Raw genomic sequence first — 24,403 nt, forward strand, 5'->3', positions numbered from 1 at the left:
AAACTTAGCAGAGCCTGTCTGACACTGATGTACTCTGCCGAGGTGAACTGTGGCAAGGGGGTCCTTTAGAGTGAAAGCTGGCCCTGATACTCCCTGATTTTATTACATTTTATTGAATGTCTGACGGTGTTGACAAAAAGTGGGGACGCAACTTTAAAATCGTATTAAACATGCATGTGTCATTAAAAAACAACCTTGCTTTGATAGGAGATATTATTAAGTGTTGCTTTTGATAAAACAAGCTCTTTTTCATCATTGAAAAAATTTTTTTTATCCATTTTATTGCATATGAATGCTTGAACCCTTCTCTGTGGACACACTGTTTTAGATGTAGTGAGGACATTAAGAAACACAGATTTGGTATAATAATGAGAAAATTAAATTGAAGGTGATAATTGTGTTAAAATACATTCTATTATTAATCCCTCATGACCTTTAAAATTGAAAATATTTGTATTTTTTAAAGCTAATAGCAGTTACCCTTGCTGGACCCGTTTTGTCCTATGTCTCAAGAATGACTGCGCTGCATATTTCAGAGTCGGTGCTGCTGCTGCTGCTTTGTGTTCTGCCACTACCGGGGAAACAGTTCTATTTCTACCAAACGCACCACCTGCTGGCAGAGAATTAATGTGCATTTTAAATAAGCCTGTTGTTTTGTTCAGAGTTAAGACCAATGCTAAAATCGACCCATGTTTTTACCCTGCAAACACGCAGAGCTTTAAATGTGAACTGGTGGATCAGTAGGATGTGCGATTATATGGTCTGCGATAATATCATAATTGCAGTTTTAATGATGTGCGATTTTACATAGAGTATATCGCAAAAAACAAACAAAACACCTACAGAGTGCACGCATGCATTACGTGACGAAGCTTAGTATGTTAACATAGGTTAAAGTGCGCGTACGCATTTAGAATGCATTCTTTCACTGCATGAATCAGTCTATTAAAATGCATTTAGAATGATCACATAATTCAAGATATGGTGTTAGAAAATGTATATATTTATATAATTTAATATAGTTAATATCACATGAAGAGTGCCGTTCGCATGATTACAAATGTGATATTGATTTTATACAACAGTTCAATAAACAAGAAGTTAATATTAAGAGACTTACGTTTATTAGACACCATATTTCCTGCTTTTGCTCAATTTCGCGAACAAAAACAATTCCGAACACAGGCACAGCACTGTTTTGCGTCTCTGAGCAACATGACGGTGTTTCGTTCCTGAATGATTCAATCGTTTAATGATTCGGTTCAATCGCAATGACTCGCTTATTAACAGTGACTTACTGCCACTTACTGGCAGTTCTAACTTCACATTTAAAGTATCTTTTCATTTTTAAAATAATTTCAAACATCAGTTTTGAATGTCTTATGTTTAAAATATCAAAAAAATTATGCATTTGTCACTGCAGTATTCCATGTATTCCAAGTATTCCATGTCCCTCAGAGCTGCATTAACATGTGTAAATACATCTAAATGCCACTTCAGATGCAGCTTCTGTGTTTCCTCGGCATTGCAAAGATGAATTTTGTTGATTCTGATTTCATTTGCTTGGTAACAGCCCAAATGCAAGAATTTGACTCAAAAGATGATGCACACTTTTAAAAAAATGGCTTAAAGGTAAAAATGCCCATAAAACTTACTGAAAAAGATACATTTCTATCACTGCTGCAAACTGACCACATAGCATATGAAGAATATCAAAAAATACAGGAGTCGGCTTGTCCACGGTAGTCCTTAAGATATCAGCACAATAACACACTCAGCAAAATATCGTCTCATTATCGTTATCTATAAAATCCTGCTTTTTACAGTAATTTTACAGTTTAAAATGGTACTATAGACATCGCCCTACCCCGCTCATATGGTATTAATTTTATTTGTGCAGGTCTTAAAAGGTCTTAAATTTGAGCTTAAAAATCCTGCAGAAACCCTGTATAAGTAACTTTTAACATCAACGTTCTACTGACTATGAGTAACTTTGAAAGTGCATGTCAACTCATTCTATGAACCCTAACTTAACACCTACTAATGCTGTACTAATATGCTAATGAGAGTTAGTTGACATGTAGTTGCAACGTTACTTATTATTAAAGTTATTACAACGTCTAAAGTGCACTGTCAAAATAAAGTGTAAAACTGCAGCTTTTTGCAATGTAAATACTGAATCCAAGTGAAATCAGTTCACGTTTAATGCATATTGACACCAATAAAATTCCTGTAAAAATTTAACTTTATAGGCAAAACGGGCAATTTTAAAATTATTTGGTCACTAAATTTTAAGGTCCAGTTATTGCTATTAACTAACCATTAATTATGTTTTTTTTTTTTCCTCAATGAACTCCTAATTTGCTGCTTATTAATAGTAAGGTAGGCCTAGTTGTTAAGTTTAGGTATTGGGTAGGATTAAGGATGTAGAATATGGTCATGCAGAATATGTGCTTTAACAGCCAATATGTTAAAAATAGGCATGCTAATAAGCAACTAGTTAATAGTGAGAATTGGTCCCTATGATAAAGTGTTACCAATAATTTTCATACGTCATTGCTAATAGCCTCATGGGCAACGCACTGACATTTAGCACTGTTGCGCTTTGGGCGTCCCGAGTTTGAGTCCTGGCTCCTGGACCTTTCCCGATCCCATCCCTCCTCTCTCTTACTTTGCTTCCTGTCAACTAACTGTCCTATCATAATAAAGGCAAAAATAAAATGAACAAAATATTACATAAATATTGCACAATCCTGCCTGGGGCAGAGTAAGTTTTGATCGTGACTCTTATCATCAACCTCACACCCAATTCCTCAGTGAGTTAGACTTAGGTTATTCTCTCTCAGGACTGAATGGATATGTGCACATTAGAGAGGCTTGAAACAAACAACACAGAGTAACAATTAACGCATGCAGAGCGTAATAAAATCACCTGCTCCCTTTGGATCCTGCTCGGTTTCAACAGGTTCACATCAATACTTGCCATTTAAAACCAGCTAATAATTATTTGTAAGGATGCAAAATGATTCCACAGATTTTCAATTTCTAATTAGAAATGAAAAGCAGCCATTTATGCCTTTATACACTTCAGGCTAATTAAACATGTGGCAGCTGCTCATGATCTCCAGGGTCTGCAGGCGGCGGATCGTAAACACCAGGTCTCTCTCGGCCTTCCTGATCTCAGTGGATAGATGACGGGTGCAGAGGAGAACAAACAAATGAGCTGGAGTGCTTCGCAACAGAGCTGTTTTCTTTTCCTTGTTTCTGTGAAAACATCTAATAAATATTTGGCTTTCAGATTATTTCTTCACTTCTCAAATTAAGCAGTGATGCTCAGTAGTTCTGGATCTCTTTGTTCGATGCTGTAGAGCTACTTTGGGTCGTTCAGATTTGAGTGGCTTATGAGCACAGTAAGGCAGGCAATCATACTCAGGGTTTCTTGAGGCGTGTTGGTCAGGATGGCTGTGGTGGAGAAGATGAGCGAAGCTCTTGGACTGGAGGCTCTGCGGGGACAGAGCGCTGATGCTCTACAGCCTGTTTCCAAAATGGTGCGGGTTTTCATCAGCTCCACACACTCAGGTAAGACTTGCGCTGCTTGTTTAGTCCGCTTGCCTTTGTATGTGGCCTTTTTTCTGAAACAAACTTTGCTCTTTATTCCAAAGTCATGGAAAACCTGGAAATATTAGGGAATTTTGAATTGAATTTAAGAGAGAAAAGAACATTCTTCAAGTCAAGGGCAATTCTGTAGTGTGATTTTTATAGTTAAGCTCAGTTCTAAAATGTTTATTTTCACTATGGGTACAGTCTCTATAAAATACTACTGAAATGTTTATTCAATAATCACAAATCATGAAAATGCATTAGTCCAAATAAGTGTAGAATATATGTAACTTTAATATGCAAAATAAAAATATATATATTTTGTGGAGGAAGGCAGAATTAGGGTCACACTTCAGTTTGTGGACTAATTCTCACTATTAACTATTCACTAATATTAAAATTTTTGCTGCAGTAAACTCATAATTTGCTGCTTATTAATAGTAAAGTAGCTGTTATGTTCAGGCATGAGATAGGAATAAAGGATATACAATATGGTCATGCTGGATAAGGCATTAATATGTGCTTTTTAAGTACTAATAAACAGCCAACATGCTAGTAATATGCATGGTAATAAAAGTGAGAATTGGTGCTTAAAATAAAGTTTTACCAAAATTTGTGTTTGTACTGATATCGAAATATTGGAATAGTTCTGATTAATGGAGGTGGTTAGGCATTTTTCTATAATGATGTAAAACCATACAAATGACTGTTGTGTTAGACAATCAATTACCTACATAGTGCTCTTGGTTTTGTAATAAGCATATTATTAAATATTAGTGTAATAAGTAAGATAATGTACATGAATAAATATCATGAAAAAACTCCTTCAGGACCTGACATTAATACATTTAATTTATTTGACAGACATGAAACATGAGAGAAATGCATTCTGGGAGAAGGCCTATGCTGAGCTGCAGGCTCACTGTCAAAGCTTGGGTCTCGTCTTTGAGGTTTGTGCTAAAAATTTATTTCCTGTCTAGTTGAATTCTGATGGGAAACATAAACAACTGTCTATATTATGTTTTTATTTGTTGAACATATGTACTGGCGTTGAATTTAGTTTGTTTTTTTTCTCACAGGTAGTGGATTTGAGATGCGGAGTGCGTGAGATCTTCACAGCTGATCACTTGACAACTGAACTGTGCATTAAAGAAATTGAGTCCTGCCAGAGAATATCAGATGGCCCAACTTTTATTGTATGTGTCACCAGCAACCTAATGTTATACAGTTTAGTTGAACGCAATGAACACCTTTTGGTCTGTTTCTCTAAGCATAAGTATAATTGCGTATCTCTGATTTTCACTGTTTTTCTTCTCAGGCTCTGCTCGGTAATCAGTACGGCCATCGGCCCATCCCACGCCTCATACCAGAGACAGAGTTTGAGTTGCTGATATCAAAACTTCCCAAAGCTTCAGAGAGTTTAAAGCTCCTTAACCAATGGTTCTCCAAAGATAGCAACTCAGTCCCACCCACATATATCCTCCAGCCAATCACAGCTCACTATCCTCATTACAGTGACAGGGGCTCAGAGAGCGGACAGTTGCGTGACAATGATGTCATATCCTGGAATCTGACAGAATCGCGACTGCTGCTGGCTCTCCGCACTGCTGCGCAACAGGCCGAGAGAGACGGGGATATCAGTGTTGACCAAAAGCACAAGTTTTTCAAATCTGGTAAGGGACTGTGAAGCCTTCCATGAATATGGTGCAAAATAAGGCACAATTTTTGGCATCCCAAACCTGACCCAACCAGAGCATGTGAGCGGAGCGGAGTGTGAGCGGAGTGGTAATATTTCCCTTTCTGAAGATTCTGCTCGCTCAATACGCTCAGTGCCGCTCGCTCAACCCAGAATGTCGTTTGGTGATTTGCTTGTTCGAGATCGAGAATCTTTAGAGATCGAGAATAGTAGAGCAGTTATGGAGTTCAGATATTGTTTCAACGAAGTTGCAAGCCTTATACATAAATGTAAAGTAAAAATCAAAGTTAAGAATGAGCAGGGAGAAGAAACTGAGAGGGAGTGCGGGGAGACTGTTAAAGTTAGTACAGATTCATATTGATTACAGAAAGCACAAAGATGTACGCAAACATGGTGCAGCAAAAGGTGAGCTGGTTACATACCATAATAAATGAATAAACAGGTAGGCTAAGGTTATATTCGGTTGCACAGAGCCCCGATCATTAAAAAAATTATAAAACCTGTTGACGTCTTAGAAACGAATTGTTAATTTTAATTATATTCGGAGCTCCGTAGTTATTAAATAATCTCAGTTAAACTGTAGACCTAAGCTAACACACAGCTGTATATAGGCCTAAATGCAGAACTACAGAGTAAAGAAGATATTAGCCTACACCACTTAGGCCTATTAAAATATTATTGAAAAAAAAAAACTGACCCGAAACAATAGGTAGTCCTACAGAATGTAGGCTAGATATAGGCAGCAGTAATTTATAATCTAATATAATGCACGCAAATTCGTTCTTTACAGAACGGAGCGGGATCTGAGCGGGAATTGGTTTACGGTGAGCGTGAGCGGAATATTAACGGAGCGCTTGCTTGGGCGGTTAGAGCGACTGAGTGGAGCGCACGTCCATAGAGCGGAAAACGTAGCGGAGTGTCACACCGCTCTGCTTCGCTCACATGCTCTGGACCCAACTGACTTTCATTGTATAATCAAGTTTGCTGCACATATTCTACAGAGTGAGACCAAAACATTTAGTTCGTCTCTGGGGACTGGCTGCAGTACAGGCCATAAACACTGCCCTCTCCATCTAAATGAATGGGACGTCAGCCAAACTAAAAAAACAAATTGCACATCAAATACATTTTCCCAAAGAAATTCTAATGACGCTGATATATATTCAAATGTTGTTGTTTTTCCCTTATAAGTTTGGTTTAGTTAGCTTTTTGTTGCTATATAAACTGTGTGTGGCACCATGATTGTGTGCTTGTGATTGAGTCTGCAGGAGTTTAGGTCGGACCTTAAAGTGTTAGTTCAACCCAAAATGAAAATTCTGTCATTAATTACTCACCCTCATGTCGTTCCAAACCCGTAAGACCTTCGTTCATCTTCGGAACACAAATTAAGATATTTTTGATTAAATCTGAGAGCTCTCTGACCCTCCATAGTGAGCAACGCAACTGTAATGTTCCCAGACAGAAACGTAGTAAGGATATCGGTAAAACAGTCCTTGTGACTTCAGCGGCTCAACTTCAATTTTGCGAAGCTACGAGAATACTTTTTGTGCGCAAAAAAAACAAAAATAATTACTTTATTCAACAACTCTTCTCCCCCCCCGAGTTACTGTCTTCCGCCATTTTGGAGAGCATCAGAACGCAAATGCGCGCTTTACCCTAAGCGTAAACAATGCTGATTACGTTGATTACATTCTGGGGTACTCTCCAAAATGGCGGAAGATGCCCCCCCCCAAAAGGATTTGTGCATCTAATTATTTAAAAAATCTAAATCTAAGTCTTATCATTTTAATGAATCCTGCCTTAGTTTTTCCTGTTGTTTTTATGATTATCATGCTTTTGTTGTGTGTATTTCATAGTCTTAGAGTATGAGATGGAGCACGGCTTTCTCAAGACTCAAAAGGATGCATCAGCGGTGCTGTTTTTCCGTGAACTGCCTCGACTTAGTAAAAGAAATTACAAGAAAAACTTTGCAAAGTTTCTTCTGGACGTCACAGCCGATGGCTTGCTGGACACCGAAGCCCGGGAGCTCTTGGCCGACCTGAAGCAGCGCATCTGCAAGACAGGTCACCTCCAACCGCTCTGCATGGAACTCAGCAAAGGAGCTATGGACCCGAGCAGCAAAGAACACAAGGAGTACCTGGGAAAACTGTGTGAGCAGGTGACATCCCAAATGAAGGAACTGATCAGCAGGAACGCTCTGCAAGCTTCAGGAACTTGTAGCACAGAAGATCCAGGATGGTCTTTGTTGAAACAGGAGATCTTCCATCATGCCGTGTTGAGCGAGGAGAAGTGCTCTGTGTTTAAAGGAAGGGACAGCATTCTGGGAAAGATCTGCATTGACATGTGGGAGTCCTCGAATGTTTGCCACGTACCTTTTCTGGTTCATGGACCTTCAGGGGTTGGTAAAACATCTCTGCTTTGCAAACTGGCTCAAGAAATGCGAGGCGTGGTTGACCATCGAGGAGTTGTGGTGCTGAGGTTGCTGGGAACATCTCCACTCAGCTCGGATCTTGACTCTGTTCTCAGAGGTGTTTGTCTTCAAGTGTGTGGAGCTTTAGGGTTGCAGTTCCCCTATCCACATATTTCCAACATGCATGAAGAGCTAGTCCGGTTTTTCCATTCCATGCTGGAAGACGTGTCAAAACAAGGAGACACACTCCTGCTCATTCTGGACTCATTGGACCAGCTGTTAGAGGCAAACAAACCTCATCAACTAGACTGGATACCTAAAGTGATCCCTCCCAATGTACAAATTGTACTCTCTATTTCTGATGACTGTGTTGAGAAATGTAAATCTTTGGTTTCAGCAGAACTAAACTTCTTTAGTGTGGAACCTCTCACTGATGATCAAGGGAAAGACATCATTGATGCCTACATGAGCGCAGCTGGACGCAAGCTGACCTCAGAACAGTTGGGCACCGTCTTAAACAGCTTCCAGCAAAGCAGAAGCCCTTTGCATCTGAAACTCTTACTAGACACTGCCAAACAGTGGCCCTCCTACACCTCCATGTCTAATGTTCGCCTGGGCAGCTCTGCACAGGAAGTGATGACACAGTTTGTGGAGACACTTGAGGAGAATCATGGAAAGAAGCTAGTTAGTCATGCTCTGTGCTTCATCTTGTTATCAAGGTAAGTCATAATTTATGTTGATTTTAGGAAGACCCAGTATGTTAACTTTTTGATGGTAGATTATGAGGATGTTTTGGTAATTTAGTATAAGGGCGTCTTTACGCTGCCAAGCTTTGCCACATCCAAATTACATGTAAAAATTGACTGTGCTCAAGAAATACTCAGCTGTGAGCATGTCTTAGATAGTTCCCTTTCATGGGAACTTCGAACTGCGTCCTCTAGGGGTCGCTATGGGGAACGCCTCGTCGTGACCCGTGTCTGAAGCATACATTGAAAAAACACCAACTTGTTGGCCGGCGACAGCCATGACGTCACTACCGGTACGATTACAGTATAAATTGGCGCCGGGAGCTACACATCATTCTCTTCTTCGTCTTCATTGACTGTTCTGTTTGAAGCGTGCATTTCCAAGGAAAAAGTAAGAGCTATCTCTATTTATTATGGCAAGCACTAGTAGAGCATTTAGAAGGTGTGTGCATCCGTGTCAGCGCTATTTGACACCAGATAACACACACAATCTATGTGTTGTTTGTTTGGGCGAGGAGCACGCACGCGATGTCCTCGAGGGGGCAATCTGCGTGCATTGCGAGTTTTTTCCAATGAAAAAGCTCCGTTCTCGTTTGTCTCTCTTTTCAAGTAAAGAGGGGCAGCCATCTGCTTCCCGTGGTTCAGGACCCTCCGCTGCTGAGGCACGGAGGAGAATGAGCTCGTGTGTAAGTACCAAATTTGTGCTCATTCAGATCAAATTCATGATTTTTAAATTACAATTCATTTTTTAATTTGAATTGAGGTAGTTAACAGGATGCTGAATTGTAATTCAGATTTTAATGAAAAGAAGTAGAATTACAATGAAATTATATTATATGTTAAATTAAATATATATATATAACTAAATATATTGTATGTGCAGTTTAAATCTATTTTATATTATGTATTGTTATATTTTACTAATATTTTTTTTGCATGAATTACCTGTACATGTATTAATATGCACATAACATATGGGGTATTTTGATAAATATTTCATGATATTAATAATCAATGCTTGAAATTATGCACCTGTGGAAATATATGAAGAGTTTATTTGCAAAAACAGATAACTCCGTTTTTTAATATTTTCAAAAATCATGTTTTTTATTATGTTATCATGTTTTTATTGTTTTATTGTGTTAGTTAGCTGTATTTTTTAGTTATTTTTAACCTAATCAAAATAACCCAACTGCTTTTGATTGAGATTAATTGGAATGCACAATGAAAAAACATGGTTTTTGAAAATTGTTAAAAACGGAGTGATCTGTTTTTGCAAATGAACTCTTCATATATTGCATTACATTAAAATTCATTAATAATTTTATGGACGTTGGTGGGAGAGCACTTGATTTCCCAGAATGCTCTTATTTAATCAATAAAAGTTAGACAGATTCATGGTATTGATGTTAGTATGTATTTTTGTATTTTTAATTGTTGTATATATAGTTTTCTTTAATTATTTGGAGTTAAAGTATTAACTTAGTAGTATTACATTTCTTTGAATTCAATAAAACTCAATTTCTTTCATTCCGATTCCATTTCCAATGCAACATCCCGTGGGTGTAGCCAATTCTATTCAAATTCACATTCAATTGGTAGCTAATTCTCAAGCAGCCTCTGCGCCACATTAAAAGTCCATGCTTTTTTTTCTGTGTATATTTGCCAATTTCGATGAGTCAAATACTAGCCTTCAAAATTGGCAAGTCCAACTCATATTGTTGACACTGACAGCTACAGAAGTCTAAGTTACAGAATGTCATTATTTGTCTTTTATATATTCAGAAATGGTCTATCAGAGGCAGAGTTACAGGATGTCTTGTCGTTAGATAATGACGTTCTTGCTGAAATGTATAAGTACTGGCTTCCTCCAAGCCACACACTCCTTCGCTTCCCACTACTTCACTGGTCCCGTCTCCAGCATGACCTCAGAGCTCATCTGATGGAGAGATGGGAGGGGGGTGTTATTCTGCTGGGTTTCACCCACAGGTAAAGGTTTGCTTTCCCACAAGTCAAGCAAAATACTAGGAAAAGTCCCAGCGCTTCCTATGCCCATTCCAACTCAGCCATTACTTTTCTTAAGCAGTTTGCAGAGCTAGTAAGGAAGAGATATTTATCACGTGATATGAAAGCTGGCATGCACAACATCCTCGCTGAATATTTCTCAGGACAGTGGAGTCAGGGGCAGCTCAGGCCCATCCTTCTGCCCTCACTAAGTACACTGCTCAATGCTGACAGAAAGGTATTGTTCAAGGTCACAAAATCAGCATTATGTCAATATATTTTAGATGCTAAGTAACCTATATTTCTACTAAATATTTGGTGGTAAAACATGGTATTTTTTTTCAAGGTACCACCCCAGCCTTTGCGGTTCACCGGAGAAGTTGCCAATATACGGAAGCTTAATGAACTGCCCTATCACCTCGCTCATGCGGGAAAATGGGAGGAGCTACGCCAATCAGTGCTCGGTGAGGTTTAGATAGGAATAGTTACATTTAAAAATAGCCAAGTCTATTGGATATTCTCTTGAAAGCCGTCTATGTTTTATGTTTTTGCCAACTTAAAAATATACAACATGTATAAACAAATATATAAAAACATGAATGTGCATTTATTCTCACAGGCAGTCTGGACTGGTTGTGTTGTAAAACTCTGCGGTGTGGCGTGAGCTGTGTTATTCAGGACCTGTCACTTTGCACTGACCTCACAGACTGTCCTGAGATACAAATGCTGAAAGAGACATTTCTGCTTCTTAAGCCCTCGTTAGATTTTAGCGATGGCCGTGTGGGTAAGTATTGACCACTGGGGGTTTCATAGGCTGTATTCTACCGATAACATTTACTTATTAAAGCAAATGTAAATAAGAATTAGTTTGTAAGGGAATATAAAGAAATGTTTTGGTTTCATGTTTTTATGAAATGGTAATTGGAGTTGTGTGGCTTTTAGTTTATGTCTACTAGCTTAGAGGTCATTTAGAGATAATCTAGTAGGAAATTCAATAAAGAAACTGCATTTCTCAAGCAATTTAATGGGGTCTAGGAAGGTGAGGTGTGCCATTATTACACCCTTTATTTTAGAATGTAGTCACATGTTTATTGGTTGCTTAATGGGGGAAAAATCAGCTAGCAAATGGATAAATAAAAGCAATTAATAAATACTTTATTTAAAAAAAATTGTTTGCTTTATTGATATTTAAATATATTTTATTGTTAAATATGTAAAATATATATAAATGCACAAAAGGTATTTGTAATTTATGTATTATTTAAAAATATCAATGCTTAAATAATTTCTTGCTTTTTAAAATGCATTTATAAATTCTCTGTAAGTAGTATGAGGCTTTTCAGATGACATTCAGAGACATTTTTTTCTCTTTATTTATTGGCAGGAAAACCAGTCACACCAATTAATTGTTCTTTGACTGTCCCATTAAACATTGCTTACAATTCAAGAACATCTAAAGCAGGGGTGTCAAACTCAGTTCCTGGAGGGCCGCAGCCCTGCAGAGTTTAGTTTCAACCCTGATCCGACACACAAACCATCTAGTTTTCAAATAAGCCTGAAAGACGTGATTAGCTGGATCAGGTGTGTTTAATTAGGGTTGGAACTAAACTCTGCAGGGCTGCGGCCCTCCAGGAACTGAGTTTGACACCCATGATCTAAAATCTGTTATGATATAACTCATCTTTCAGTATATATCTCACTCTTCTATAAGATCCCTCACTTTTGGTCACGGAGATCTTCTCCAGGCTGCAGTGCCTCGCTGATCTCTACCCTTCCATGATTGGTCAGCTGTGTTCTCAGTGCATGGACTGGTTTGGTTCCTGTACTGACCCAGTGCTTGTGCCCAAAAGCAGCTTCTTTCAGGCCCCTGGGGGCCCACTGAAGAGCACCCTCACGGGGTTCACTAGAGGTGACATAAAGGATTTGTTAAAGATTTTAGAGTAAAAATATCTTACCACACATTCTGTTGCTAATCTGCTACATGTGGCTTCATATCAATGTGTGTTTTCTTGACTTTTGAAGGGGTGAAAGCTGTTGTGCTGTGCTCAAAGAGAGAGCTGCTGGTAGCAGGTTCAGAGGAAGGACTGATCATAGTCTGGAGTCTAAACCATCTCCAGACTCTTCACAATCTTTTTGGACACACTGGTAGGTTCTTAACAGTGTAGAAGGCAAGGGTGTAGTGTTTGATTCAGAAAATTCAAATTTAAGAGAGTGTAAAGGTCTTTGCACACTGAGTCCAAAATTATTGTCCGAAATTTTTGCACGTTAAAAAATAAATACAACCTCACATTGTGTCAATCATATTTACACACTGCCTCCGAAAGTTTTGTCCGTCATAAAAAAATTCGGATCAGGTTCGATTTTCTGTTTTTTCGCATTCGTAGCAAGCATTTTGATTGGAAAGGATGACGAATATGAAAAAAAAAGAGTCCTGGCTTTTCCAAACTTTATAATGGCAGTGAATGGGTGTTAAGACTTTAAAGTCCAATAAAGTGCATCCATCCATCATAAAAAGTGCTCCCCATTGCTCTGGGGGTTAATATAGTCCTTTTGAAACAAATCGATGCAATTGTGTAAGAAAATTTTAATTTTAAATTTTAATCATATTTAAAACTTTATAAACCGTAATCTGTAGCTAGTGCGTTACGAGAGAGTGATGTTCCAGCGGATGACGTAGGATGTAGGCGTAGCGTAAGCTCCAGTGAAAATAGTCTCATTTTAACCAACTTTTGTTTACAGCAAAAGGAAAACCAGTCTCCTCCTGGCTCGTGGCATCCTCCGACATTTTTCTTTTACAAATCTTCGTTTTGTACTTCTAATTCCTGACCCAGTGTTTTGTTTTGCTCTCTCCACTGCACATCCACGTTTGTCACTTCCACATTCATCACCGAATTTGCCTACATCTTGCGTCATCCGCTGGAACGCCCCTCTCTCATGAACGCGCCTGCGACAGAAGATAGAACAGCACAAAATAGCCATGGTGTAGGATGAGCCAGTCCCCAATGAGACAGTAATGCCATGCTCCCTTAGGGGTGCACACTTCAGTTCCCACATAGTTCCTCAAAGAACGTTGCTATGCAGCAAAAAATCAATCTGCCAGTGGAGGTGTGCAGTTATATGGTGTTTCACATTATATTGTAGATTGCAGCATGAATTATTGCACACTCTATTGATCAATTAGAATTCAGGACCGGTACTATCCCTTTTATAAGGAAATGAATAGTTTAACAAACAAAGAAATAAGGGACATAGCTAACTTAATTATAGAAATGTTTTCTATATTTCCCCCAGTTTTCAAGCTATTTCTATGTGCCTATTAGAAACTACCCGAAAAATGCTTTAGGGTGAACACCATTTTATATATGCAAATACAAACACGTTTTGTTTCTCTCTGTGTAGCGGGGGTGCTGTCCCTGAAGCTGATGGACAAAACCAATCACTGTCTATCTACTGGACTCGATGGGACACTAAGAAAATGGTGTCTGATAAGTGGACAACAGATTTTCTGTATCACTGATGCAGTGTCTGTCCAAACACACACTCCTACACACGTTCACATGATTGAAGAAAGGAAGATTATCATAACCAACCCAAGCAGCCTAGTATGAAAAATTACAATTTTACCATTTTTTTATTTTTATTAAATGAACGGTTCATGTTCAAATTAAAATTGTCATTATTTTTTACTATTTACGTTTCTCTTACTATACCAAACCAGGGGCCAGTTGTGTAAACTTAGCCATTATGTTGAGGCTGTGTCTTAAAGGGGTAATTGGATGCACATTTTTCACAAGTTGATATGATGCTTTAGGGTCTTAATGAAAAGTCTATAACATGCTTTGGTTAAAATTTCTCAGTGGTAATGTAAAAACACCCTTTTACTTTACTAAAATCAGCTCTTTTCACAGCAATCAGTTCTGTTGCATGTCGCTTTAAATGCTAATGAGCTCTGCTCACCCCGTCCCTCTCTTCTGTGGGGTGATGAGCAGTTCTGTTTACTTTAGCCGCATTTAACCGAGAAATTTGCTAACTAGCACATTATTAGTAAAGGTGATTTGCGATTTGCTTAAACTCACTTCTTCTGTAGGTGAGGCTGGATCACGAATGATTCGCTCGAACATAGGCAGATCGGGGGCACATTCCTACGGTGGTCGAGAAGTGCAAAACAAATCACAATTCTGAAAACAAAATAACAAATTACAAACGCAAACTACGGAATAAAATAGACCTTAGACAGCCCATATTTTTTATTCCATAGTAAGGGCAATTCATACAACACATTTAAACTGAGCTACTTTAATACCATCTCTGAACTTTCTACCACGGCTGTTCTTCGGCTGGTTCTTCCTGTATACGTTGATTGACAGATGTCTCGTCCAGTCAGCAGTGAGTAATCCCAAACCAATGGCGCTGTCTCAAACTATACCTACCTCTTCCGGTTTGTCTGATTTGTCGTTGTGTTTTCTGTCCTGTTAATTTGTTTTCGAATTTGTCATTGTGTTTTCTGACTTGTTATAATGTTTTCTGAATTGTTGTTGTGTTTTCTGAATTGTTATTTTGTTTTTTAGACTTGCATTTGCGTTTGTAATTTGTTATTTTGTTTTCAGAATTGTGATTTGTTTAGCACTTCTCGGCCACCGTAAACATTCCCTTCAAAAGCGAAAGTAATCCACTTCAGCGGATATTATTTTTAGGGATTAAATAAAAACCACTGGGTGGATTTTTATCATAGGGTGGATGTGTACACACACTGCCAACACACATTTATGGTCAAACAACATTTAAAATTGAATTTTGCATCCGATGACGCCTTTAAGAACTAATCTGACCAACTAGCAGTTAGCCAAGGAGTCTTATTTTTCAGATTCAAATTAGTCTAATCTATATTTTAAATCGACTTAAAGTTATGACCAGTCTTAAAATTAATTCAATAAATAAATAACGTGTTAGACTATGCTACTGTAAGCATTTTATGCAACTGGCCCCAGTCATTATTTGTGTAATGATAATAAAAATTGAGAAATGTTAAAGTCTTCATGCAGATCTAGCCTTACAAATATATAACAACAAGAAGAACGGAAAGACCAAAAAAACGTAATTAACAAACATGTATAATGACAGAATTTTCTTTTTGTGTTTGTTTAATTATAACTGTGTAGAATGCTGTTAGTTTATATTTTCTCTACCATCCTTTCCCATGTAGGTTAAAGCTTGGCACTTGGACACTGCAGAGCCCCTGCATGAGCTGACAGCAGGATTTTTTTCTGTTCTTGGTGTTGTTGGAGATGCAGTAGCATGCATATGCAGTGAGGGGGCGCTCTGTTTTTATGACATATCCACTGGCATGCAACATTCCCAGACCCCCCTACCCTACCCTGCTGGACACGACAATATCACCTGCTCTCTGACACTCACCAAATACTCCAAGATACTCATTGCTTTTGGGGAAAGCCGTCTCCATTCGGTATGTATCTTGTTTCAGTAAAGACCAAGCAAAATGTCACATCTCAGCTTTATTGGAAGGTTTTGTGTGTGTGCAGGTATGGAGCCATGGTGTTGAGTCTGTGGTTGATCTTCCCTCTCCAGCTTTGTTCCTCAGAACATCTGAGGATGAAAAATTGCTGTTTGCAGGTGCTTTTATGCATATCATTGTCAGGATTGTTTACTCATTTATTAATTGTGCATCACTAAGGTCAATCAATTATTTTATCAACTGACCATTACCATTCGATTGGTTGAGCCAGAATGTTGGGCTGCTTACAAAAACAATATTTAAACCAAGACCAAGTTTACACTTTTCAGAATATCAAGATACGAATGGCTTACCTCAAAAATATCAGACATCACGTTTAATACCATTAATTAAGTAGCACTTTCCATGAAAAGGGTGCAAAATAAGGCTTGCAATAAAAAAAGGGACATTTATTTAACAATGTGAAGTACTTCATCTTTAGATTTGTTGTTTGTCCACTTGATCAAACTAAATATTATATTATCTGTTTTATATTATATTAGCATATTTTTGAATAATTAAAATAAAATTCAATAAATATTATTATGAAATGACTGATTGGGTAACAGGTAACAAAAAAAAAGAACTGTATTTGTTTGTTGTTGTTGTTGTTGTTGTTAAACTCAGGAAGGCAGTATAACTCACTTTTTTCCACATTGAGATTTTTTAGTTCTACAGGAGGAAGAAAAAAAATCGATAATGGAATTTTCATTTTTGAAATAATTGATATAACTATGTCTTTTTTGTAATACTCTTTTTCTCTTTAGTCCTTTCATGTATTGGTAAAGCATAAATATTATAATGGTTTTATTCTATATTATCATATATTTGAATAATTACATAAAATTCAATCAATATTATAATAAAATGACTGAATGGGTAACAGGGTTGCAGATTTAGCCTAATAGAAGCTATCACTCATTTATCTAGTTTGGGGGCCAAGTTCTGATATTTTTGGTGTCTAGTCGAGACAAGACCAAATTTTGGTATTTAGTTCCCCATAACTAAATGTTTGTTTAATAATATTTCTTACAAAAATTTAAGGTGAGAGGATTGAATAGCTAAGTTTTAATGATTGTAGAATCAGAGCCCACATTAGTGAAAAGACTAAATACTACTTTTTTTGTTAATCTATTATAAGAATTAGAATACTTTAAACTTTCTAGATTGTGATTATTTTCTGATCAGTAAGATTTTATCTAGAACACAACTTAGGCCATGTCCACACGTACACGGGTAATTTTATAAATGGAGTTTTCCTTCTTCCGTTTAAAAAAAAAATCTCCGTCCACATGAAAAGGCAAAAGCATGCTATGAAGCACTGTCAAGAGCATGCCAAGCCAACAGGTGGCGATATAATCTCTGTGGACATGGCCTTAAACTCCTTATGAACAGTGCCACTAAACCTATTTGCTTGAAATCCATTTTTTTAAACCATTTTTTTTCTTGTTGAAGGATGTGACAGAACATTGTGCGTGTTCCTTGTGACGCTGACTTCAATGCAGAAGGTTCTGGATCTTCACCATGACGCATCAGTCTTATGTGCCGTTTCAAGCAGTGAAGGCAGCGAAATCATCACAAGTGCCCAGGATCGGATTATACGGGTCAGTTTAATCCCTTTCTTCCCATAAATTTTCATCTCACTGCTATTGTCTCAACCGAAAGTTGATCTTGTTGCGCTCTTTAAGGTGTGGAGTGTAACCACAGGAGCCCTGCTGGACTGGATTGGTGTGATGGATTCTGCTGTGGCCTCTTTGGCTGTCCATCAGCGCACTATTATCTCTGCTTCCGTTATTGCCAACCAGCTCAAAGTATGGCAGCTGGATTACAACACCAAGCACAGGAGCAAAACTTTCATCCCAGCATACTGCCCCCTAGTGGCCCTGTCGAAAGACGGTGACACTGTATTCTATGTGAAAGAAGGAGATGAAACAGAGATTTTCACCTGGAGCTGCTCGGAAGGTGAAAAATATAATAACAGGATATTGGTTTTCATTTTTGTATTGATATGCGAGACATATTTAAAGTAATTCAAAACAAATCTGCAAAAGTTCTCAAGCCAAAAGTGTTTGTGTGTTTCACAGGTCTACGGTCCGACAGTATGGATGTGTCCTCAGAAGTGTGCTGTATGGAATTAGCCCAGCAGAAACGCTTACTCTTCTGTGGATTGAGGACTGGTACCATCCTTATTTACCCACTAGACTTGGCCCCAGAAACCCTGTGCCTGCCACCTCCAGAAAACCTGCCGACAGTACGCAGCATGGCCATCAGCCCGCGGGAGGACAGAATGGCCGTGGCGTATGAGGATGCGGTTTGTATCTTTGAGATTACATCGAGAGACAGTTTCCCCTGTGTGGACGGCCCACTTGAGAGGTACTCCCTTTACTTGCTGCACTCCCCAATCTCCACCATGGCTCTGCTGTACGACTCCAGGCTGCTCTATGGGACCTTTGGTGGCGAAGTGGTGATCTATGACTTTAAGAGTGCCACGGCAGCCGAGCTGGATCATCACGGTGCAGCCATAACCTGCATCACCATGAGCAACTGGGATGCGCAAGCGCTGATTGGCTCTCAAGACTGTGTTCAGAAGTTGTGGAATCTGAGTCCCGTCTTGCTGAATCACACCATGGAGTACAAGGTGAGGGGTTGCAGGTTGCCATAATTTATTGAGCTTTTTAAATTAAACTAAAAGAGTTTGTTGTTGTTGAGCCAGTTTTTAAGATAACAATATTTCAGCATAAAAATACCATCATCCCGAATGGTATGTAAAATAGTTTATTAAATGTATTTTTGATCTACAAGTTGTCTGCAGAGTTGGAGGTAAAGCATTACAAGTAACACCAGTTACGTAATCAGATTACTTTTTACCAGTAAAGTAACACATTACTTTTTAATTTAGAAGGAGATATCTGAGTAACTTTTTCAAATAAGTAACGCCAGTTACTTTGTTTACCGTCTTTACTGACAGCTCTTGTGTTGCCATGTTGAGAGAAATCGGGAGTAGGTGCTGAGGTGTTGTGTTCACTGTGTAAACATGATGTTACTGTAGTTCTAGACTAAATATAAACATTTATTTACTCATCTCACCTGCACAAAAACAGATTCAGTATTCCACAAAATGAATAAAAACTGTGAAATGCAAACTCAGAATATTATACAAACCTGCAATAATTAAATATGTTAAATAAGACAAATATAGTTTTTTATGTATATAATACATTTTTATTAACCAGTGTCTTTGCTGCTGACCTTCAATGATCCAATTCAACCATACTAAGCAAAAATGACACATTTGTGTTTCATTTTTGTTATTGCTGAATAGTGTTGAACTTTCTTTTCCTGTGTCATATTCTTCTTGCAATTAGTTTGAGCTGCGCCCTCTACTGTACATACATTAATTTACATTTCCTTCAGCCTGAGGTGTATTCATTTCATTTTTGTTGTGAAAGGGCTTTTGCATTTGTAAAAGAAGAACTTTTTATATTAAAAACAAACAAGCCAGCCCTGCTCAGATTTAAAAAGTAACTCAAAAGTAGGGCTGTGCGATATGACGATATATATTGGATGGATGAAATAAAAATATGTCATTTCATATTATTCCCTATCGCTTAATTCATGATGTCGCAAAATACATTGTTTACGGCTGTAAGGGAAACAGGTCAATTTAGCTCAAAGGGAATCATTTAAGATTTTAAAGTGAATTTGGACAGAATCACTGTTTTACGGCTGATCACTGAGACGGCCAGCGATTCATTGAACGAGCCTTATAACATCAACTCTGCAATGGATATTAATTTCCAAAATAGAGTGAAAACACTATTAATTAGCACAGTAACAAGATCGGCAGTTTAAGACATTAACTTGTGAGCACAAAACACAAGATACTTCTCTTTTCAATATAAATAAGGCTTTATTGGATAAATCTAAGACATATAAACTAATCTAACACATAAACACACGCATTCACACAAGTTGCAGAAAGACAGAAAGTGAGGAAATAATTAGTTTAAGAGAATGAAAATGTGAAATCCCAAGTTTACAGCAATATGTCTAATTGCATAGATCTGAACAATTCCCGAGGTCGCTGATTGGCTGGAAGTTCAGTCTTGGGAAGCCAGTGGTTGGCTGACGACGCGGAGTGGTGGTTGAAGTTGAAGTTTTAGACAGCACTCTTTCGGAGACACGGCATTAGGCAAAACTTAACACGTAACACGTAACACGAAACTCTCAACGGAAAATAAAATAAACTAAAGAAATAGAAGTAAAGTTTGACGAGACTAGGTTTGACGAGACTTCTCCTCATGGTTTTGGAGGAGCTGGCGTGTAAGCCAGAGCACACTCAAAAAGCTAAAGAAGCATGATTAAAAAGCATAGCTCAAAACTATGACTAAAAAGAAGAGAGTGAAACAAAGAGCGAGCAAAGAAAGGGGTTGAAGAAGAGAGATTATTTAATGGTGTCCTGAGTATTTAAACTGGACTTTTGGCCACATCCCAAATGGTGTTTTGACCAATTAGATGTCGTGTTCGCCCGGGGCGTTGTATATTCCCATTCATAAATCAACTGTTATCTCATGGAATCTCTGAAAGTCTGTTCTTTGTATCCTAGGTGGGGGGACGTCAATCCACAGAGCTTGTGATTGTGGTTATCACGTGATGGTCATGCTGTCATCTCTTTGATCATTTATCTTGATTACTTGCCCCCAAAATTGACAATCTCCTTGGAATTGTCAATAAGTGTTCTTTTGTTTAAATGCTGTGAGCTACTCAAAGCTGCTAGTTGGTTCAGGCTTGTGGCGCCAGAATCTGATTTACGAACATCCTGTGTCTTGGGCCTCTGTGGAATTCGGCTCCTCGTGTTTCAACTGTGTTTTGATCACATCTTAGATTGTCTGATTCGGTTTGATATCCTACACGGTAATACTTTTTCATCATTTGGATGACTGCAATCTTACACGCCACCACGGGGCATGAAGGGGAGACCGAACCAGGTGGCTCCAAGCAGGAGAACGACCAGCCAGGACAAAACGAGGTGCTTGTTCCTAAACGAGGGACCACATCTGTAGTAGGGGTGGGAATCAAAAGAGACCTCACGATACGATATTATCATGATACTTGTGTCATGATACAATATTATTGCGATATTCTGCGATATATTGCAATTTATTACCTTTTTCCAACTTCAAATTATGTCCCCAAAGGAAAACTTTGACAACATCTGTTTTAACTAAAAAAAAACATTTCTCAGTTTGTTTATCTCACTTCAGTTTTATTGTTGCAGTGCAAAATGGGATTGTCAAACAGACAAACTGACCAACACTTTCATGAAAACCTGTTATAAATGTTGTATGCACCTGGCTAACTCAACTATTTGTATTGCAGTCTAATCTAGTCCACCTTAATTAAATGTAAGCAGGTATGCACTGCTGTGCTACTACAGGTATTTTGAACAGTGCAACTTGAAATTGTACTAAAAAGTTGTGCAGACCCTTCAACAATTGGGGCATTTGAAAGTAAATTACTGTTAAATTTAAATCAAATTCAATAAAACATGTAGTCTCACATCTAGGGATGAACCGAAATGAAAATTCTGGGCCGAAACGGAAACCGAAAATTCTGGATGCATTTGGCCGAAAACTGAAACTGAAAATGCTTTGTAATGATTATTTATTATTTTATTAAATAATATAATGTAATTTTGTAAGACTTTTTAAATTTAACTCAATTTTAATGATACTGAATTAAAACAAAACACAAGCCAATAAAATAACCACACTTTTACTAAAAGTAACACAATAAAACTGGACAGAATTTATATTAATATTGGTAACACTTTACAATAAGGTTCATTGGTTAACTACTTTATTGAACTAAGAATGAACAATAGCGTCACTGAAGGTAGCATTATTTTACCAGCATTGCCCAGTACAGCTGAACTAGCCTACACCATGCAAACCGGAACAAGTAAGCCTATACTGCGCAACACGGCATGCCATATATTATTGTTATTATTATATGTAGCCTATATTTTCGGTGCATCCCTACTTACATCCCCTCCTTGTTTACAAATCCGAACTAAGTCTATACATCCGATTTAAACGCGGATGGGGCTTTCCTGATAACTTTCCACGATGCCGCCCTCTTTATTTTACTAACTTACTGCATGCTGAAGGTGACCCAGCTGACCTAACCAGAAACTATCTAGTGGATTGTAAAGAAATTGATTTCATTATTCTACCAAATAGTATAATAAAAGATTGATACTTGGCATCCATGTATGGATACAGTATTGCCGAGGAAAATATCACGATACTATGCTGTATCAATTTTTCCCCCACCCCTAATGTGTAGCATGGACACGCGTTTTTAAGCACTGCAGTTTTAAAACAACCGATTTTAAGCCATTGAAACACAAACAACAGAGCTATATGCATGTGCTGTCTCTGTTTCTGTGTGAGAGGAGTGTGCATTTTTTCCCGCTTTATTGGCTTTGAATGATTACATAAACACACTTATATGAGTTATAATCCCTGGCTTTGCAAGTATCCTCATCATAAACACAGTGATTTAGGTCTTAAGAGAGAGTAAACAGCTGAAAAAGAAAATGCATATGTAATGGTATATTGGATCCGGACTTCGGTCTTGAACGGGAAGCTGTCCAATATTCGTCCTGTCTGCCATTCATATTAATCAAACAACAGTGAGAGAAAATCTCTCACTGCTCTTGACTAAATCACTTTTGTAACTTTAATAAGAAGAAATTAAAAAAATAATAATAATGATAATTTATATATATATATGTATGCGTGTGTATAGAATCTATGCATAATACATGTTAATTACATCTATCTAGATAGATAGATAGATAGATATAATTAACAGTGAAGACTAATTAATTTACACAATGTATGTAGCATTACTAATTTATTGTAGTTTTTGTCCTATTGCTTGCAATTAGTTTCTTATCCTTATTTCATCACTGACTGTTTATTTATCTTCAGTGAGCTTGAGGTTGTTGTTTATTTTGTCTCTTTTTAGGCTTGTATTAGTTTGATATTGACACTGGTGACAAGGGTTATGAAAGTTCTAAAGTATCAAATATTTTAATATCATAAAAACCTTTTTAAAAGAAAAAAATAACTACATTGTGATATATATCATTATCGTGATATAAAATCACTCATTTCGTGATATAAGATTTTGGTCATATTGCCCACCCCTACTCAAAAGTAATGTAACTCATTACTTTCTGTAAAAAGTAATTAAGTAACATAATTAGTTACTTTTTAAAGGGAGTAACGCAATATTGCAATGCATTACTTTTAAAAGTAACTTTTCCCAACACTGGTTGCCTGTAGTTGGGTCTATACTCAAATAAGCATTAAAAAACACATTCTACTCTCAGATACTACGTTAAATAGTCTATTGAACTATACATACTGAGGTTATATCTATTTTGCTCTGTTCACAATTTACCTTGCTGAGAAAAAAAAGAAAAGAAAAGAATAAACCCCCCCGCTAAAACCAGCCTAAACTGGTTGGCTTGTCATGGCTCTGTTCACAATTAATTTTAGTAGAATTTGTTTTCAGTGTGTTCTTAAGCTTAACAATATGATACTTGAATAAAAGTATTAGACGTAATACTTATTAGAATTAGAAGTACATACTACTACTCACAAACACCAGGTAATATAGTCTACTGAACTATTAGTTGTCTGTGGTTGGGTCTATTTTGGCTCAATTTACAATAAATTACCATGTTGCTAACATAATAGTGTGATACTTGAATAACGATACAATTACTTATTAATTAATCTTACAAAATTAAAATGGTCTGTTTGAGAAAAGTCTGGAGAAATAGCCTAGTGGATGTAGCCAAAATATCTCAGTTGGAAGAGCATTGGACTGAAGTTCTAAAGGTCCTTGGTTTGATCCTATGTTTCAGCAGATCCTCCGTGTTTTTGTTTTTGGTCCTCGGAGCCAGTGACTAAAAATAATTTGGATCCAACCCCTCTGTTGCCCCTGTGAGCAACAGCTGCTCCTGTCAAGGTTCCATGGTGTAATGGTTAGCACTCTGGACTCTGAATCCAGCGATCCGAGTTCAAATCTCGGTGGGACCTGCTTTTGCCACCAATGTGTGCAAGACCCGGTCCAAAAAACTTTTCGGCAGCAGTGATCCCCAAAAGCTCACGTAGGGAGAGCTGCTTCGTAGTGTCAAAGCCCAGTTTTTCTCTTTGGGGAAGTGAGCATAAAAGGGAAGGATCCAGCATGGAGAATGCAGGCATCGATCCCACTACCTCTCGCATGCTAAGCGAGCTCTCTACCATTTGAGCTAATTCCCCTGGCTGTAGTGGAATGATGTCCATTGCTCCAAAATACGCCTTTGAAGAGCGACCGCTATTATAATGGGCTTGAAGAAAAGAGATTGTACTTTTGTT

The 24,403-nt window shown here is 37.7% G+C and overlaps 1 non-coding gene and 1 pseudogene across 1 annotated transcript; both read left to right on the forward strand.

Annotated features, from left to right (window-relative positions):
• Window positions 1-3,458: 3,458 nt before the first annotated feature.
• Window positions 3,459-19,296, forward strand: LOC107568053 (NACHT domain- and WD repeat-containing protein 1-like; annotated as a pseudogene).
• Window positions 19,297-24,013: 4,717 nt separating this feature from the next.
• trnaq-cug (transfer RNA glutamine (anticodon CUG)) lies at window positions 24,014-24,085 on the forward strand. Its single transcript has one exon. It is a non-coding gene; the product is annotated as a tRNA-Gln (tRNA).
• Window positions 24,086-24,403: the final 318 nt, after the last annotated feature.

Source organism: Sinocyclocheilus grahami, unplaced genomic scaffold (genome assembly GCF_001515645.1).
Source record: "Sinocyclocheilus grahami isolate Dianchi unplaced genomic scaffold, SAMN03320097.WGS_v1.1 scaffold1210.1, whole genome shotgun sequence".
Taxonomy (NCBI): Eukaryota; Metazoa; Chordata; class Actinopteri; order Cypriniformes; family Cyprinidae; genus Sinocyclocheilus; species Sinocyclocheilus grahami.